The 20,035-nt window shown below is 40.2% G+C and overlaps 1 protein-coding gene across 3 annotated transcripts in view; it reads right to left on the bottom strand.

Moving 5' to 3' along the window:
* The window catches only part of TSEN15 (tRNA splicing endonuclease subunit 15), a 130,623-nt gene that overhangs the window by 48,815 nt on the left and 61,773 nt on the right, over positions 1–20,035 (bottom strand). For 2 of the 3 annotated variants that reach the window (XR_010839708.1, XR_010839712.1), the window contains exon 6: positions 17,362–17,475. The gene's annotated coding sequence lies outside the window, so the exon portion shown is untranslated. Of the gene's footprint in view, positions 1–9,458; positions 9,599–17,361; positions 17,476–20,035 lie in introns of all 3 variants that reach the window. The other variant, XR_010839710.1, reaches the window with a different exon arrangement.

Genomic DNA, 20,035 nt, shown 5'->3' with positions numbered 1-20,035 from the left:
CCGGTCCCACGCCTGTCCCTGGTGGCATTTCCTTTTCCAGCAGCCCTTGTCATCTACAACGACGAATCCCATACATCTCTATGCACCTCTACAGCTGGGGCAGGCTCTCATAAGGCCGTTCAACTGCTTCCTCCAAGCAGTTCTTACTCAAGGCTGAGGGCAAAACTAAGAGCCCCCCACCTCACTGGGCTGTTTCTGGGCCCAGTCTGGGAGGGGTTTTTAGGGAAGTCAACACAGTCACAGTAGGGCTAGATAACAAACCTATGGTCAGAACCTCTCAAATACAGTTAAGCACTGAGTCTGGAAAATAAGCTGCAGATGGAAATAATATGCAAAAAATAGTGTCTATTGCAGAGAGACTGATTGGGTAGGGGATTTAGAACGGGTCAGTATGATAACAATAGTTAAGATCATGGTCTGGCTTCAGTGAGCCCGAGCTCAGATTCTAACTCTGCAAGTCCCTAAGCCTCTCCAAGCCTCAGTTTCCTTGGCTGTAAGGGGGAACTAAGACTAGCACCTCCCTCATAAGGATGTCATATGGACGAGTTGAACTGATGTTTGTACAAGCCAACACTGAAAACTGAAGTCCTCGGTAAACGGAGCCCTTGTCTTTCCCTGAGATGGATCACGGAGGCTGCACAGGGTTGCTTAAGGCTGGAAGAGTTTCCCCGGTGATTTATGGAGATGGAATGGGGAGCTCTGAAATGGGAAAGGCCAGCATGTTGCCTCAGGGATGCTGTATAAAAGCCTTGGGCTTTTTATGTTTCCTTCCCCAATCCAGAACCGCCCCCCCCACCCCGCCGCCTCCTCGGCAGCTGCCACCCCTGGATCGTTTTTGAGCCACTAAAAGTGTGGACCCCTGGGACTAACACCCCGGGAAAAACCTCCCTCCATGCTCTCCCTTGTCTCATTGGAAGGTAGCCTGAAGGGCCGACTCACAACACTCAACATAAAGAGCAGAAACTCCCTATCCCACCAATGCCCTTGGTTTCCCACGAACCAGTGGTGGAGCAGTCGCATTTGCACGAAATGGCATGTACTAAAATAGGCAGTTTGAAATATTCCTGGCAGATGGTGCTAAATATAGACACAGCGACAGATTGGCCCCTCAGTGCAGCTCTTCTCCTGAGCGTTAAGAACGTGCTGGAGCCAAGAAGCTTCTCTTTTCCGGAAGACTGTGGCAACAGCCCCAGGATCTCGCCATGCCAGAGAACTGCTAAGATTTAGAGAAGGGAGGTACCTCAGAGAGTGAACACTGGTACCATGGTAAGAGGTTCCCAAATTCCACAAGTGCTGGAATGAAAAAATAATAATAATAATAATAAGGTGCAGAGAAGAAGTTCTCATGAACTGGTATTATTTATCTCCCTTCTGAAGGATCGACTACTCTCTCAAGAGATGTCTTCCATGAGCAAAAATTAAAATAGAAGTAGAGGCAGTAGAGTACAGTGGTTAAGGTTGGAGGTTTGCAGCTAGAGTGCTCAGGTTTGAACCCTGGTTTTGCTCCTTACTAGTTATGTGAGCTTGGCCAAGTTAGTTAACCTTTTGCTGCCTCAGTTTCTTCATATGCAAAATGGGATAACAATAATACTCTCCTGTGACGATTAAGTAACGTAATGTAGGTAAAAGCCATGCCCTGTGCCTTGTACAGAATAGCTGTTGCTTGGATGGTGGCTATTTTATTTAATGGACTAGGAAGGAGAGAGAGGTACTTATTGTAAAATGGCTGAAGAGCTTTAAGGCTTGGAGGAATATTTTGGATAAAAACCAAGCCAAAATTAAAAATAAAGTCAGGTTGCAAATTCTTAAGTAGTTCCTATATCCACCGAGATTGTATTTGGAATGGGCGATGCCATAAATAGCTACCCAGTGGAAAGCCATCACCGTGGGAAGGGTGCTGGTGTGTGAAAGGCTGGCTGCTGGGAGAGGAAGGAGACAATCTGGAGGGGCTCGGTCATTATCTTAAAAGGGAAGGCAAATCTATCTTTTCCTAAGGACTAGGGCTTCGAACATCGTGAAATTCGCTATCTGACTTCCATGCAGTAAAACTTTTTAAAAGCCAGGAGGATTTTCTCTTAAATTTTAATGACAATACCTGCCAGTCTGTGGCAAGTGCCATTAAGGGACCTAGCAGGTGGTCCTGTGCTCTGGTTCTCTGCATGTGTGTCATGCTCCATTGTGGCTGTGCCTCTGGTTTCCTTCTATCCAATCCTGTTGTCTCCAAATTCTGAAATGAGAATTTCTGTATATTTCACACTCTGTGTGCTGCTAGGACCATGTCCCATTGACCAAGAGAAATGTCTGCTTTGAACTGTCCTTGCAGGACTAGAACACTCCTGACAGCCTAAGTACTGCCCCCTAGAGCTAGAAGAGTCTTTTCTACAGAATTTTCTCAGGGGGATTATGCTAAAGGCAACCTCTGCAGGAGAATTATGGGACTATGTTCAGGGCTCTGGCTCCAGAAATAATAGGTAGTGCATGGTCTCATGGTACAGACTTGCCCGTATTCTTACATCCTGTATTAGTTAAAGTAGGCTAACTGCTGTTACAGACTAACCCCAACGTTTCAGAGGCTTAACAGGGTGAAGGGTTGTTTTTCTCCCAAGCAAAGTCCATTGGCATTGGGATGAGGAGGGGTGGGGGTAGGATGTCCCTGCTCCATACAGTTATTTAAGAACCCAGGCTGACAGAAGCCCTGCAGTTTTCAATTTGTGGCTTTCAAGGTTGCCTGGGTGTCACTATCCAGCAGACAGAAAGGTGCATGGAGAACCACAGTGGGAATTTTTTACGGGTCAAGCCTGGAAGAGGTCTATCTATCTATCTATCTATCTATCTATCTATCTATCTATCTATCTATCTATCTCACATCACTTCCACTCACATTCCATTGGCTATAACTTAGTATATGACCATATATAGAATGTAAAGGAGGCTCGGACCTGTAGTTTACCTGTGTTCCCAGGAAAGAAAGGAAAATCAAGAATTTTGATGATCAGCAGCCACCATATTGTGCTTCTTGAAGCTATTTCAAGAGACCAGGCGATATTTTGAATCAACGTTTGGAAACAATTCTAGATTTTTTTTTCAAATTTCCTGTGCTGTTTTCACTCAATTTTGAATCAGACTTGTTAAATAGTTGCTTCTAACTTACATCTCTTCCTATTAAATCTTGTACTCAAGGAACATCACAGCTTCCCTACAATAAAAGTGGAGTTGATCCATCCCTCACAGCCTAAGTTTCTTTGTGAATGGCACAGTAAATGAGAGCCTCCTTTTAAGAAGAAAACACCAATTATTCTTTAAAAGAAAGCTTATTTTCCTCAATGCAAGACTCAGAGTTTTGCACTTTGCATTATTGTGGGTGTTTTAGAAACTGCTGATACTCCTCTAATGCTGTTTGTATCAACAGGCTGCAAAAGAGCCCAGTAGACAAAGGAATAAAAGAAAAGGAAAGAACCCTTTCATTTATAACAGGACCAGTCCTGTAATGGCCACAGAATATGTTCCTCAGCATTTGAGTAAGAACTGCCAGATGCTTTCCTCATTCCTACTAAAGGAAGTTGTATGCATGGATATAATGATATTTGTATGTTTACAGCATGCTCTTACCTTTATGATCAGTTATAAGGACATTAAAATTTTCTGCAATATTAATGAAAATAAACATATTGCTAAGGCTTTAAAGACCTAACAAAAATTGCATTATAGCTGAAAATTTGCAATAATATTGTTGAGTGTACAGTCTACTGCTATAGGAAGATACAAATATAATAAAATTTCATATACACTCTACCCCATGTTTACTTCTATCTGACACCTCTTATATCTTAGTATATTTAAGTTTTCACTAGAAATGTTTTTACATAGAACAATAGTTCTAAGACTTTGTTGTGCATCAGAATCACACAGAGAGCGTGTTAAACGTAGGTTCCCAGAAACGACCCTGGACCTACTGAATATGAGGGGGTGCATTGGAGCATATGTATTTTTAACAAGTTTTCCAGGTGGTTCCAATGCATACCAAAGCTTGAAAATCATGACTGATGTGTCTTAATGCTCCCAGTGTCTGGCATATAGTAGGCACTTAACATACATTTGATGTATGAATGAGTGAGTGAATGAGCAAAATAAATCTGTTGCTGAGTCTAAAGCAATAAAATAAAAATTCATTGGGAATTTACTGCCAAAAAATAAGAAATAATCTCATTCCCAGGGATGCTGCAATAATAATTCAACTTTATTTGTACAGTGTTTATCATCAAGTTTCACTGACATCAAATATTCAAATTTACTACTAGAATGCCAAAAAGCCATAGATGTATTCATCTATGAATACAGGGTATGTCAGGGTATCTGGAAAGGATATGCCACACTCAGGGGGAATGCAAGAATTGGAATAAACTAATTTTGATGAAGACACAACAGCTTAATAATGCAAAAATCTACATCCTTCCAGTGTTGTAGGTACATCTGGCTGAGAACTATTTATCTAGTGTCAAGCACAATTTCAGGACCACCTGCTTAATGATAATTTTTAATTAAATGACAGGTACTTTATTAGGAGTTAGACTCCCCCAAAGCAAAGTGTGTTATGAGAATTGCAAGCTTTCAGAAAGCTGACACATACCTTCCTGTGTGTAACATCCTCCCAGTTTTCCTGGGACCTCTCTGGGTGCTCCTTCTCTGCCTTTTCAGGCTCATCATCTTCTACTCAACCATTAAAAATTAAATTCCTCAAAGTTTTGAGCTAGGCTCTCTCCTTTTATCACTCTCCAGAGCATATGATCTATCCCTATACCTTTAATTATCATACATTTATACATGATACCCAAATTGTTGTCTCTAGCTCAGACCACTCCTCTGAGCTCCAGTTGGTTATGCACACCATACAAGAACCGTTTATAAAACTTAGACCTAACTTTAATGAGTAAAAGAAAAATATTAGTCAGTCTTTTATTTTTAACTGATTAAGCATATAGATATATAAAGTATCCAATATACTCGATAAATGTGAAAAATCTTGATATCATATGCCAAGCACTCAGTAAATATTACATGCTGGGGTATTTTTTTTATGATGTTGTTATATATAATATAGCCCTCCAAAGCAGGATAAACATAAAATTTCAAAGCTACATCAAGATGTACATCTGAGTAGATAATGTCAATTGTGCTAAGATGGAATGATGTTTGGCTGGAATTTTGAACGCCCAATCTTGGACCAGCCCCCTATGGCTAGCTGTCTCAGGTTCAGGAGGAAAAAGTGTAGGTGCAGGGGAAAGCTGCTCTGTTTATTACTGTGAAGTTTTAGCCACTCCTTGTCCTCTCCACTTGGAAATTAACCCCCACTGAGCTGCACGAGTCCACCATATGCCAGAGGGATTCCTTTGCCTGGAGGAGGCCACCAAACAGCCTGGATCTCAATCAAGCACAGTGGCCTAGTTCCTCAAGATCTACATCCAGTCCTGGTCCTCAAGTCCTACTACTCTGATGACTAGAAAATATAAGGAGAGAAAAACCCAAAGGAAAAACATGAGGGAGAAGGGAGAGTTTCCACCTATGGCCACTTCATCTCAGTAGTCCACTGGTATTGATCCATCATGGTTATCCTCCAGATGGTAGGGTAAGGAGTTTGTTACTTGTCCAAGACAATAGTGGGTGCCATTTGTTCAGTGATGTGTTTATTCATCCAACAAATATTTGTGAGTGACATATGTGTCAGGCACTGTTACAGGTACTATAGTTACAGCAGCAATGAAAAATGACAAAATCCCTGCCATAATAGGACCTATATATTCTAACATATAAGTAAAATATATACAAGGTCAGATGATGGTAAGTCTTATTGAAAAAAAAAAGCAGGGAGGGTGGACAAGGAGTGCTAAGCTATTACAATAACATAAACAAGAGATGATAGTGTTCAAAAACCACAGTTGGAGGGCTTCCCTGGTGGCGCAGTGGTTGAGAGTCCACCTGCCAATGCAGGGGACACGGGTTTGTGCCCCGGTCCGGGAAGATCCCACATGCTGTGGAGCAGCTGGGCCCGTGAGCCATGGCTGCTCAGCCTGTGTGTCCAGAGCCTGTGCTCCACAATGGGAGAGGCCACAACAGTGAGAGGCCTGCGTACGGCAAAAAAAAAAAAAAAAAAAATCACAGTTGGAGATCCTAGTATTCCACTTTAAACTGATAGAACAGCTAGGCAGAAAGTCAGCAAGTATAGAGAAGACTTTAAAACACTTGCCCTCACTGATATTTATAAAACATTCCACTCAATGACAGCAGAATACACATTCTTTTCAAACACGCATGGAACATTGTCTGGAGTGGACCATATGTCAGGCTATAAAACAAGTTTCAATAAATTTAAAAGGTCTGAAATCATACAAAGTGTGTTGTCTAACTATAATACAATTAAGTTAGAAATCAACAACAGAAGGAAATTGGGGGAATTACTAAATACTTGGAAATTAAACAAAACACTTCTAAGTAAACCATTTGTCAAAGAAAAACACCAGAAGGAAATTTTAAAAAGTATTTTGAGCTGAGTAAAAATAAAATTCAACATATCAAAATTTATGGGATGCAGCTAATTCAGTAATCAGAGGGAAATATATAGCTATAAATGTCTATACTAGAACAGAAGACAGTTATTAAATCAATAACTTAAACATCAACCATAAGAAACTAGTAACAGAGGGACTAAATCCAAAGCAAGAAAGAGAAAGGAAATAATGAAGAGTAGAGTAGAAAACAGAGAAGTATAAAACAGAGGAATAGAAAACAGAAAAATAGTAGTGAAAAATCAATGAAACCAAAAGTTGTTTCCTTGAAAAGACCAACAAAATTGATAAATCTTTAGCTAGACTAACGAGGAAATAAAAAGAGGAGACATAAATTACCCCCCCCAAAAAAGAGGGGCAATCCTTTCCATTCTTGCAAAAAATTAAAGGATTATAAGTGAATATTATAAACTACTACTTTATATCAAATTAGACAACTTATGTAAAAATTTCTAGAAAGACATGTTACCTAAACTGACTCAAGAAGAAATAGAAAATCTGAATTGATATATAATAAGGTAAAAACTGATTTGTAATTTGAAATCTTCCCACAATGACAAAGTCATGCCCAAATGGATTCACTGGCAAAAGTTTTCCCACTAAGACTAGGAATATGGCAAGCATACCCACTCTTACTCCTTCTACTCAACCTTGTACCAAAGTTCTAATCAGTTTAATAAGGCAAGAAAAAAATTAAAGGCATACCAATTGGAATGGAAGAAGTAAAACTGCCTTCATTCACAGACAACATGATCTTGTATGTAGAAAATCTTGAGAAATGCTTACATTAAAAGATATATTAGAGTTAATAAACAAGTTTGGAAAGGTCACAAGGTGCAGGATCAATTCACAAAAATCAATTGTATTTCTACACGTTAGCAAGGAACAGTCCAAAATCAAGATTAAGAAATGACTTCCATTCACAATAGCATCAAAAATAATAAAATATTTAGGAATCAAGTTAACAAAAGAAGTGCAAGATAGGGCTTGTACATTGAAAACCACAAAGCATTGCTAAATAAATGGAGTTACACTCCATGTTCATAAACTGAAGACTCAATTTTATTAAGATGGCAATTCTCCCCAGAATGATCTATAGATTTAACACAATCCATATAAAATTGCCATCAGGATTTTTTATAGAAATTGACAAGTTTTACTCTACAATGCATACGAAAGTACAAAGAACCTACAGTAGCTGAAACAATCTTGAAAAAAAAGAGAAAAGAACTTATATTGCCCAATTACAAACTTAACCATAAAGCTACAGTAAGCAAGACAATGTGGTACTGGCATAGGATAATCACATAGATCAATGGAACAGAGGTGAGAGTCCAGGAACAAACTCTCACATTTATGGTCAGTTGATTTTTGACAAATATGCTAAGGCAATTCAATAGGGGAAAGGTAGTCTTTCCAACAAACAGGGCTGAGACAATTGGCACTTATATGCCAAAAAAATTGAAAAAAAAGAATGTAGATAGTAACTTCACACCATACACAAATTAACTCAAAATGGATCATAGACTTAATGTAGAAGTGAAATTACAAGACTTCTAGAAGAAAACATAAGAAAAAAAATGTAGTGACATTTAGATGTAGAGTTTTTATATATGATATCAAAAACAAGAAAAAATAGATAAAATGGACTTTATAAAAATTAAAACTTTTGCTCTTCTAAAAGGCACCATTAGAAAAATGAAAGGGGAGAAGGCACAAATTGGGAGAAATGGTTTGTAAATCATATGTCTGATAAAGAACTTGTATCCAGATTATATAAACAACTCATATGACTCAATAATAAGACAAGCAATTCAATTTTTAAATAGTCAAAATATTCGAATAGACATTTCACCAAAGAAAATATAAGAAGAGCTAATAAGCACATGAAAAGATGCTTGATATCAATAAATCATTAAGAGATGCAGTCTAAAACCAAAATGAGGTATTACTACACCCCCACTAGAATGGCTATAATCAAAAAGACAGACAACAACAAGTATTGGTGAAGATGTGGAGAAATTAGAACCCTTATACCTGTGGGAATGAAAAATGACAGACCCACTTTGGAAAACAGTTTGGCAGCCTCTTATAAAGTTAAATATATTTTTACAACCCAGCAATTCCACATCTAGATATCTACATACAAGAAATACAAACATATGTCCACAGAAAGACTTAAAGTTCAGAGCAGACTTACTCACAATAGCCAAAAAACTTGAAACAATCCAAATGTTGACTAACTAATGAAAAGATAAACAAATGTGATATGTCCATGCAATGGAATACTATTCAGCAGTGAAAAGGAGCAAACTACCAGTGCATGCTACAACATAGATGAACCTCAAAAACATTATGCTAAATGAAAGAAGCCACACACAAAACACTACATATTGTATGATTCCATTTATATGAAGTGTCCAGAAAAGGCAAATCTATAGATACAGAAGACAGAGCAGTGCTTGGCAAATCATAGATACAGAAAACAGAGCAGTGGTGGCCAGGGATTGAAAGTGGGAGCAGAATTGACTGCAAATAGGCACAAAGAAATGTTTTGGGGTGATGGAGATGTTCTAAAACTGTGATGATGGTTACACAATTCTATTACTAAATGACTACTAAAAATCATTGAATATGGTAATCACCACTTACAATAGGTGACTTTTATAGTATGTAATTACACCTCAATACAACTGTTTAAAAAAAAGAGAGAGGTGATGGTGGCTTGGTTATGGGGTCTTAGAGGGGAGGTGATGAGAAGTGCTACCAGCAGATGGTAGAAGACGAGCATAATGGGGAGACCAGGGTCTTGATCCAGGTCAGATTTCTTCAGAGACATCAAACCAATAGGAGATATATATATATTTAAGAGGAAATTTATTATAGGAATTGGCTCACACAATTATGGAGGACCTGCCATCTTCAAGTTGGAGAAGGGAAGCCAGTCGTATAATTCAATCCAACTCTGAAGATCTGAGGACCAGGGCAGCTGATGGTGTAAATCCTGGTCTGAGTCTGAAGTCCAGGAGCACTGATGGCTGAGGGCAGGAGAAGATGGTGTACCAACTCAAACAAAGACAGCAAATTTGCCCACCCTTCACATTTTTGATCTATTTTGGCCCTCACTAGACTGGATGATACCCACCCAAAGTGGTATGGGCAATCTTCTTTATTTCTTCCTTATTCAGCCTACTGATTCAAATGCTAATCTCTTCCAGAAACACCCTCACAGATACACCAAGAAATAATAGTTTACCAGTTATCTGGGCATCTGTTAGTCCAGTCAAGTTGACGCATAAAATTAACCATCACAGTCACTTAACAGATCAGCATGTTGATTAAAAACAATACTTGTGCTTCATTTTCCCACCATGTACTATTTGGGTTTTTTTAATATAAATTTATATATTTATTTATTTTTGGTTGTGTTGGGTCTTCGTTGCTACGTGCCGGCTTTCTCTGGTTGCATTGAGCAGGGGCTACTCTTCGCTGCAGTGCGCAAGCTTCTCACTGCAGTGGCTTCTCTTGTTGTGGAGCATGGGCTCTAGGCATGCGGGCTCGCAGTAGTTGTGGCTCGCAGGCTCTAGAGTGCAGGCTCAGTAGTTGTGGCTCACGGACTTAGTTGCTCAGCGGCATGTGGGATCTTCCCGGACCAGGGCTCGAACCCGTGTCCCCTGCATTGGCAGGTGGATTCTTAACAACTGTACCACCAGGGGAGTCCCTGTAATGAACTTTTGATCTAGTGAGTAAACTGGTTTCCTGAGTCCTGTTCTAGAAAATTAATCAGACCCAAGGAAAGGGTTGAGGAAATCTCTGATTTATAGCCAGCTGGTCAGAAATATAGGTGACAACCTGGACTTGCAATTGACATCTGAAGTAGAGGGACATCTTGTGGGACTGAGCCCTTAACTTGTGGAATCTGATGCCATCTGGGTAGACAGTGAGTTAAAATTGAGCTGAAATGTAGGATACCCAGCTGGTGTCCAAGAATTGCTTGGTGGTGTGGGTAGAACGCCCACCCTGCCCTGCACCTTGCCCCCTGCAGCCGCCCCAAACACACACAATGGAATTGGTTGCAGAACCTTTTCATAGGCAATAAAAATCATGGAGAAATTTTGAGCTCAAGAATGGTATGGTTTCAATTTCCCAGAGCCACTGTAGGAAGAAGCCACAGGATGAACAAAGGAAGACAACATTAGCTTCCAGAGTGTGGTCCAGATACCACGAGGTGAAAAGGGATCTGCACTGTGGTACTGACAGTGATGAGAGTGTTGGAAGAATAAAAGCAGAACAGAGAGAATTTGTGAATTTCTCTCACGGATGACTATCTAGGGAGGGTGCATTCAAAGATGGCTGTGTTTCTGAGGCTAGACTGGGAGAACAGCGTCATCAGGAACAGAAACAGTTTCATCTGGAGAAGAGAGACTTGGAGAACATGATGGATTCAGTTTGGGATATGTTTGGAGGAAGGGATTCTGGCAGAGCAATCAAATGGAACATTTTAGCAGTCAGGCACTTAGAAAATGTAGGCCTGGAACTCTGGAGTTCTGAAATTTTAAGCAATGATCAGCCAACTTCAATGTTCTTTAAATCATGGTACATGGTTAATTAAACCAGGAAAGAGCATTTTAAAATAAACATTCAAGTACTACCTCCTCTCTGGGCTGGCCTGTTTGTCTCAGTAACTACACCCAGTTAAGAGGGTCTTCCAAGTCTCTTGCCTCTTTGCTCTTCTTAACCAAGGAAAAGGGAAAAATTCCAAAGAATTCTTTCATAACAGAGAGTAAATGTAGGGTTCAGTGAGTTTACCCTTATTCTTAATAGGCTCTAATTAAATGAGCTAACTGGCCATAGATGGTTAGCATTATACTTCAATTAGTAGAGCCTTAAAAACTCCTCCTTCTGTAAACCTGGTAGGCAAGTATGAGGCCTGCAGCATTTCAACAGGACTCCATCAAAGAGAAAGTTGGTTGGGAGAAGAGCAACTTCTGCATTAGAGGCCGGGGCCCTATGAACAAACCTGTAACTATTGGGGTTTCATGGTCCCCAATCTCAATGTTTGGATCCTGTGAAACAGATTCTACGGTGGGCAGTTTCCCCCAAGCTCCATCCCTACTGTAAGTTACCAGGCTGGCATGAATTTTAATATTAGAATCAGGCTATATTGCTAGAGGTATAGGAGTAATGACTCTCCCTCTGGGTGGGATTTGAACAATCTATCCCTTTCCTAGAAAGTTCTTCTGATATATGAACATTTTTACATTTTACTATGAAACCGAGACATGATCTCACAGGTGCTAGGATCTTCTTAAGCAATCTGTGCCTCCGTTACTCCATTTAAAAAATGGATGAAATATTATTGAATATCTCATGAGATCACGGTGAGGATGGAAGGAGTTAATTTACATATGGCTTATTAGGTATTACAGTCATTTATGTATAGAAGAGTGCCTGGTTCATAGTAAGTGCTCAATAAATATTATATTTTTAATTTTTATCATAGTAACTTTCATTCAGGGCCCTTCTCATCTACATTTTTCCCCTGAAAATGTTAATTTTACATTACCTGCATTGTTACTTAAGATTTCGTTTGAATGCACAGTTCTGGGCCCCAAACTATACCAATGGGATCTCTCTATCCCTGGGAATGGAGCCCAGAAATCTGCCTTTGAACAAGTTTTCTAAGAGATTTTAGTCTCCCTGGAGATTGAGACCCACCAGTCTACTGGGATTATATGAAGTACGGATGACATTTCTGCCTTGCCTTCATGTCCTGCTGCCTGGATCAGCTATGGAAGTATTCTGTCATCTAGAAACCCCAGACCTGAGATGCGGTAATTGTTCAAGGCACGGTGGAGCCTGAGTCAGGATAATGTCAGCAAGATCACTCAGAAGAACCCCTGAGCCTTGTAAAAATTTACCTCATGATCTGTTATGATCAATTCCTGGCCTGCAGTCTCTGGAGGGAGCCTCCCACAGACATCAGCTTCCCTAGAAGGAGATCTGTTTAGGGAGCCTGGTGATGCTTTGAATACATCTGTCACCACATCAGTCAAGTCAGATCCACAACGTTCATGATTCCTGCTGCTTCCTGGCTGTGAATTATCTGATTCCCTGGCATGTCAGCATATCAAATGATTCATTCTGAACCTCAGCCTCACTGGATGTGACATTCGAATTTGACTCCTCCGCGAATCTTTACCCCAGAGCAGCTACCATGCCTCATATGAGAATCTTGCCACATCATCATAGTGATCACCATACAAAATAATGTCCTATTGTTATGACTTTATGGTTGACTGTCCAAAAACTTTCACAGCTATTATCTAGCAAGCCTTCACAATGGGAGTTAGAAAAAACAGGAGTCCCTTCTGCTTTATAGGAAGCAAAACCTCAGGGAGTTGATGTGACTTACCTAAACTCACCTAACAGATTAGAGGCTAATATGACCAGCAATTCTCCATGCTCTCAGCATGGTCTTGTCCTGCTACCCTACATGGCCTCCAGCCATTGTGTCCTCAGGGTAGAGGAGAGGTGAGGAGCAGTGAATCGGAGTCCATCACTCACCGCTCTGTGATCTTGACAAAACCCACCTCACAGTGGTGAGATAAGGATGCAGTGTCAAGCATAAAACTCCATAGGTGCTGCAGGTTAATATCCTTGCCATTATTATTAACTACAGACATCACTGATAGTAAGTGATGGTGGTCCTGACCAAAATGGCTGAGATTCCATCAGGATCCTGTCTCCCCTCTTACATATTCTTTTTGAGAAAGAGGGTAATTGGTTATTATGTTCCATTTTGGTCTTCTTTTGCTTGATAAAGTAGAGAAAACTTTTGGAACGTATTCCCCAGTTTTCAACAACTGTAGACTAAATTATTATATGATATTATATTTGACACAGGGAATTGAGGGTTATTTTCCCCAGAGAACTCAACTTAAGCTATACTCTTGTCCCAAGTCAAATGAGTTCAGTTACTCTGTTTTGTTCCATTAACTTTTTGATCAAATTAAGAAGACATGGTATTCACACACACACACACACACACACACACACACACACACACACACAAGACTATTACTCAACCATAAAAAGAATGAAATAATGTCATTTGCAGCAACATGGATGGACCTAGAGAATATTATACTTAGTGAAATAAGTCAGACAGTGTAAGACAAATATGATATGATGTCATTTATATGTGCAATCTAAAAAATAATACAAATGAATTTCTATACAGAACAGAAACAGACTCATGGATATATAAAACAAACTTGTGGTGGTTACCAAAAGTGGAGAGGGAGGTGGAGGAAGGACAAATTAGGGGTATGGGATTAACAAATACAAACTACTGCATATAAGATAGATAAGTAACAAGGCACAGGGATGCCCATTATCTTGTAATAACCTATAATGGAATAAAATCTGCAAAAATACTGAACCACTATGGTGTACCCCTAAAATAAACACAATATTGTAAATCAACTATACTTCAATTTAAAAAATTAACAATAAATTAAAAATGCTGAAAAGATACACTAGATCAGATGAGCAGGTGAGATACGACCAGGCAAGGAAAATATATTAGTTGGATGAATCTCCCAGATACCTGCTTGAGCTGGTAAGCTGGTCCCTGACTGATTTCTCAACCACATCTAGAAAGTTAGAATGAAATATTAAATAAAGGAATAAGTAAACATGTTGACACTCCGGGAACAATTTGCCTTAGATGATACAATTATAACTTTCAGTTAATTACAGTCACAGAGATTTTATGCCTCGTCTCACAATCACTTCCTGCTAACAACATGTTAATTCATTGCCACTACCTCTGCACCTTTCTGTTCCACATACAACACTCACCAGAACTTAAAAAGCGCTTGGGGGAAACTGCAAAGTGAGGGAGGAGAATGAGTTACCTGTCAGGCTAAGGGCCATGGAGGTTCTGAGTGCATAAAAAACCCCAATAGAGGCAACATCCTAGAGGATTAGCGTTCTCTGCATTCGCTGTACATCTAATGAGGAATATCCTCCTCCTGCCTGCCACTGCCCCTCCCCCACCAACTCCCTGAAGCATCTGGTACACTGAGAATTTGTTCCCACCCAGGCAGGGCAAGTGAAGCTTGACACAAAAGACTGTAAGCACGAGATGGCCATCTGACATGCAGAGAAATGACCCATGAGGGGAATGTAACCCAAGAAAATAACTCAGGGGAAAACAAAAAATATTCCCAGCAGCACTATTTTTAAGGGAAAAAACTATAAAGAACGAAAAAGCAGACAAGTGTATAGAAGCGCCAAAAATACCATGATGGAATACTACACAGCTAATAAAAATAAGTTTATGGACTATGAACATGTAGAAATGTTTATGTAGAGCAGTGTGAAGTGGAAAGTTACAACTAACAATGTAAAAATTAATTTCTATGTCTGTGTCTAAATCCTGAACACTGCTGTAAAAATTATCACCACCCGAGAGATTAGAATCTTTATGAATTTGTCCTATCTCAACTTAAATGGACCACATTACTGCATTTCTCTAGTAAGAACATTCTTTCAGTCTTACAACTTCTACTTACATTTCTTCCACTAGTCTCACACTTCTCAGCTCTCTCATAAGAGAATCCTAGGAGTCGTCTGTGACTCTTGCTCTGCCTGCCTGATTTTGGCAACACAATCCTTCTCCTTTCCTGTGTTCTAGTCACAAGGGCCTGTTGGATCTTTGAATCTGCCAAGTGCTCTGCTGTCTTGAGGTCTTCCCTTATGCACTTCCTGCTCCCTAGAAGGCCCTTGCTTTGCATAAGTCAACTCAACCAAGTCTCATATTTATGTCCCTCCACTGTTATCCACATGCACGTTTCCCTTCATAGCACCTAGCATGCTGTGTAATTATAGATATATTTGCATGACTAGTGGCTTACAATGTTCCCCTGCCCTAAATAATCTGTGAACTCCATGAGGAATCTGGGCTGTTCACAATCATATAACTACCTAGCACTTGACAGAGTGCCTGGCCCGGACTGGTTGTCTAATAAAATTTTGTGAATGAATGAATGGATGTGTGAATGAATGAATGGATGTATGAATGAACAAAGTGATGTGAATATAATTTTTTTAGTGAAGTACAGTTGATGTACAATATTATACAAGTTACTGGTATACAAAATAGTGACATAATTTTTAAAGGTTATACTCCATTTATATTTATTATAAAATATTGGCTAGATGTGAATATAATTTAATATTCATTAGGTTTTATTTTTTCCACTAAAATACCATGTAGTGTAGACTAATGAAAATGCCTTGCACTCATTCGAGTAGTACTTTCTAATTTCAAAGCATTTTCATATACAATAATACAATTTAAAAATTCTTTAGTATCCTATGAGGTAGACATTATTCCAGCTTCACATTTGAGGAAATGGAGACTTGGGGAAATGAAATAATTGGCCCAAGCTGAACTAAGTGGTAGAGAGAGGTATGGAATCCACACTTGCTTGGATTCAGGCCAGTGGCTTGGACCTTCTGCCTCTGTGGCTCCAAGTATGTCACTGTGTCCACTATAGGATGCATTGGGAGCACCAGAGGGCTGGAAAGTGCAGAGGCATTATCCTGATGGCTACAGATACTTGGGAATGATGGGAGGTGATGGGGCTACAGTCTGGGGAGAGGGTCCTGGCCCTGGCCAGGGAGGGTTGGAGTGATGAGGCAGTCGGCAGTGGGCCTCAGATGTGGCTCTCAAGTCACTCTTTCACATGCAACCTGCAGTTGTTCAATGCCTCATTGTCAGTGTTACTCTGGCGATCATGCAATAGGTATATGAAACTATTGATCACTGATAATTGCACAGATGGCTCCATAGTCATCAAGCTCAGATGCAACACAACAGAACCAACAGAGCGTGGGCTTGGGGTCCAAGCTCCTGGGCTGAACGCCAAAGGTGTGGTCAGAAAGTCAAGTGACACAGAGAAGTCAAGGAGAGTCAACATGGATATTTCAACACCATCACTCTGGCAAAGCTATGACCTTATTCATCATATTGTTTGTCCTATCTGAATATTTATAAAAATAGAAGCTCAAAGGGCAGAGGTCTGGTGGGAGGGAGTATGATATAAAAAGGCAAGTAACCAAATGAAGGCCTAACCCTGAAGGCAGAATATCCTTTCTTGGGTCCCATGCTTTTAGTGCACCCTTTTCATCATTTCAACTTTCACACTGTGTTAAAGCCTTCATAGTCTTTTCAACCCCTGTCTACAGCAGCTTTCCATAAAGAGCTTGATGACAGCTCCGTCTGTTGGGAAAAACCACAGCCTCATTTTTCTCTCTCTTCAGAAGAAGAGAGAAAAAAACCTTAGAACTGTGATACTTGCCACCATGTAACAAGGCGGGCTTGCAAGGCCACCAGTGGAGAGGCTGGTTATTTCTTCCCTGACAGCAGTTGTAATTCCAGCAGCTGCCTCTAGGCAAAGGGCAGGTGGTACCTGACGTTGATTGCACAGGCCCAAAGCTGAGATTCACCCCAAACAAGTATAACTAAACAAATCATGAGTTGAATGTTCATTGCCTTTCTCATGCTTTTTGCATTATTAAATTACTAAATTTTTTGCATTATACTTTTGTATTACTAAAATAATACTACAGTTATTATTAATAACATAATTACTTGAGATGAACACTGTAACATTAAAACAAATCCAATAATAAATATAGCTACCATTTTTAACACCTTGCCTATGTTACATTTTTCATTTTTCACAATAACCTTTTTACTAGCAAGGAAAATGAGATTCAGACTTACCCAGTAGGGTGCGAAGTTGGAAGTTAGGAGATTAAGTCTGTTCCCAACTATGTTATTAATTAACCGTGTGGCCACAGGCAAGTCTAGATACTTCTCTGGGCTTCGATTTCCTTTCTGGAGACAGAAAATGAGTGAGTTAGACTTGCAGATGGTGCAGGTACCTTCTTGCTTTAAGTGTCTTCATGCTGAATTTTATTGCTTTCTTTCATCAATGATTGTTCTAGTTCTTGTTTTGGGTTTTGGGTTTATTCTTTCCTAATCCCCATAGTTTTCTCATCATCCAACTCTCAGCTTATCACCTCTCAGCAAGATTTTTTTTTTTTTTGGCTGTACACCGGCCTCTCACTGCTGTGGCCTCTCCCGTTGCGGAGCACAGGCTCCGGACGCGCAGGCTCAGCGGCCATGGCTCACGGACCGAGCCACCCCGCGGCATGTGGGATCTTCCCGGACCGGGGCACGAACCCATGTCCCCTGCATCGGCAGGCGGACTCTCAACCACTACGCCACCAGGGAAGCCCTCTCAGCGAGATTTTATTGACCAATCCTGCTAAAATAGCTTGTCCAGCCTCCCACTCTTTATTACAAAGTCTAAACACCTTGGCATGGCACACACAACTAATGCAGATTGGCCCCAATTTTCTCCTCCAGAACCTAGTAAACAGTCAATGAATATTTGTTGATTGAATTTATGAATAAATCCAACTTATTAAAAGTTCTTTTGATTCTGTCACAAAAACCCTAGAATTGTGCTGTCCAATATGGTAGTCAATAGCCACGTATAGCTATTTAAATTTAAATTTAAAGTTCATTTCCTCAGTCTCACTGGCCACCTTTCAAGTATTCAATGCTGTATGTGCCTAGTGGCTAGTGTAGCGGACAGTGCAGAATAAAACATGTCCATCATTGCAGAAAGTTCTACTGGGGAGTGCTGGTCTAAATTCTGGCCCTTTCTCTCCAACCCCACCATGATTCCTCACCTGGATTCTTATAACAGTCTCCTAAGTGGCCTGACAGTAGCCTCTTCCCATGCTAGTCCATTCACCACTCTGCCTCATTCATTTAGTTCATTTATTCATGCAGCAAATATTTAAGGAGGCCCTTACATGCCAGGTCTTCACAGGAGACCAAGCAGGGCACAAGTCAGACCTAGTCCTGCCTCAGTGAACTTACAGGCTGGAGATAATGTGTGTATGTCATTCTCACACTTCAAAACTAATGTTGGGTCCTCTACCAAAGTACTCTACAGTGTTGTTCCTAGAATTCTGGGCTCTGGGGGATACAGCAGACAGAGTCAACTCTGCTCTCAAGAGGGGGTTAACTGATGGAGAGGTTCCTGTGTGCGTGTGTGTTTGTGTGTGTGTGTGTAAGATGGCAGGAGGGCCCATGGGCTGCACTTCTGCCTTCTGGCCCTTGAGTTGGAGGACAAATGGCCTCCTCGTGCACGAAGGTCTCAGTTTCAGCTCTCCCTTATCAGTGCTCCTGCGTGTTCTGTACCTGGTCCTCTACCATATTGCTCTAATGCTGTCCCCTGTCCTCTGCATACCCTTCTCTCAGTGGAATTTTATTTCTCTTACCCTGATTCTCTTTCCCTGAACTCTCATTCATCCTACCAAACCCACTTCAAATATCATTTTCTGTGAACTCTTTCCCAGTAACCCCAGATAAGTGAGGGGATCTTTGTCCTGTGTGCCCATAGCTACTTCTTATTCATCATCATAGCCTCAATGCCTAAAATATAATAAGTCCCCAATATACGATTTTGGACAGATGATTAATGAATGATGACTGGACGAATACATAAGTGAATAAATGTATGAATATTATGAAAGTGCCTGGCCTGTCTGCAGTTCCCCAGGGAGGCTGCATTGGTTCTCAAACTTTAAAGTAGAATAAAAAGACCATAACTATCTACTTACTCTTTTCAAAGAGAAAATGTTATTTTTCTTAACATTCATACTTTTAACCTACTCTAAATATCCCTTCTGCTCTTTTTTTCCTAGAGAAGATTTTTTTTTTTTTCGTCCCTGCGAGCCTTCCTTTGTGACTACCCAAAACTCAAGGATCAAATACTTCATTTCTAAATGCCATGTGCCACAGGCAGCTCTTTCTTCTGATTGGGGAATGACCTCAGTGCTGCCAGAGTGCTTACTTACCATTCCTCCCAACTTTCATGTTTACAACTGCTGTCGAAACTGTTGTGCATAAGATATAAAATTTCTTCATTAAGCATTAGTACACCACTATGTGAGTGTTTTATAAACCAATCTGAATCAGGCCTAAAATTTCTTAATTTTTCTCAGACCTTTAAAAACACAATCAAACCAAAGAGAAACCTCATGAAATAATCCCATAGAGGTTCCCTTCAGGTGACCTAGGGTGACCCTCTGTTCATCCAACCATTATTGTTATTGCTATGGTTTCCATGAAACCCCTCAACAAGCCACTTCAACAAACCAGATATTAATTAACCTTCAACTAGCTTGCAAACGTTCTGAGATTCAAATTGTTTTTCTTGATACTTCGGGATATTTTAAGCGAGCAGATTAATCTTCCTCACATCTGCACCTCCACATGACTCTTCAGATACGTCATCTGAGATGGGAACCTGGGTGTCTTCACCAAAAGTACACAACCCCAGCTGCTTCTCACTTTCCCCAGTGGCCTGAGCTCTGTG

The sequence above is a fragment of the Kogia breviceps genome, chromosome 1, assembly GCF_026419965.1.
Source record: "Kogia breviceps isolate mKogBre1 chromosome 1, mKogBre1 haplotype 1, whole genome shotgun sequence".
NCBI classification, from domain to species: domain Eukaryota; kingdom Metazoa; phylum Chordata; class Mammalia; order Artiodactyla; family Physeteridae; genus Kogia; species Kogia breviceps.
The sequence above is the reverse complement of the archived record's forward strand: the minus strand, read 5'-3'. Positions and strand labels throughout refer to the sequence as shown.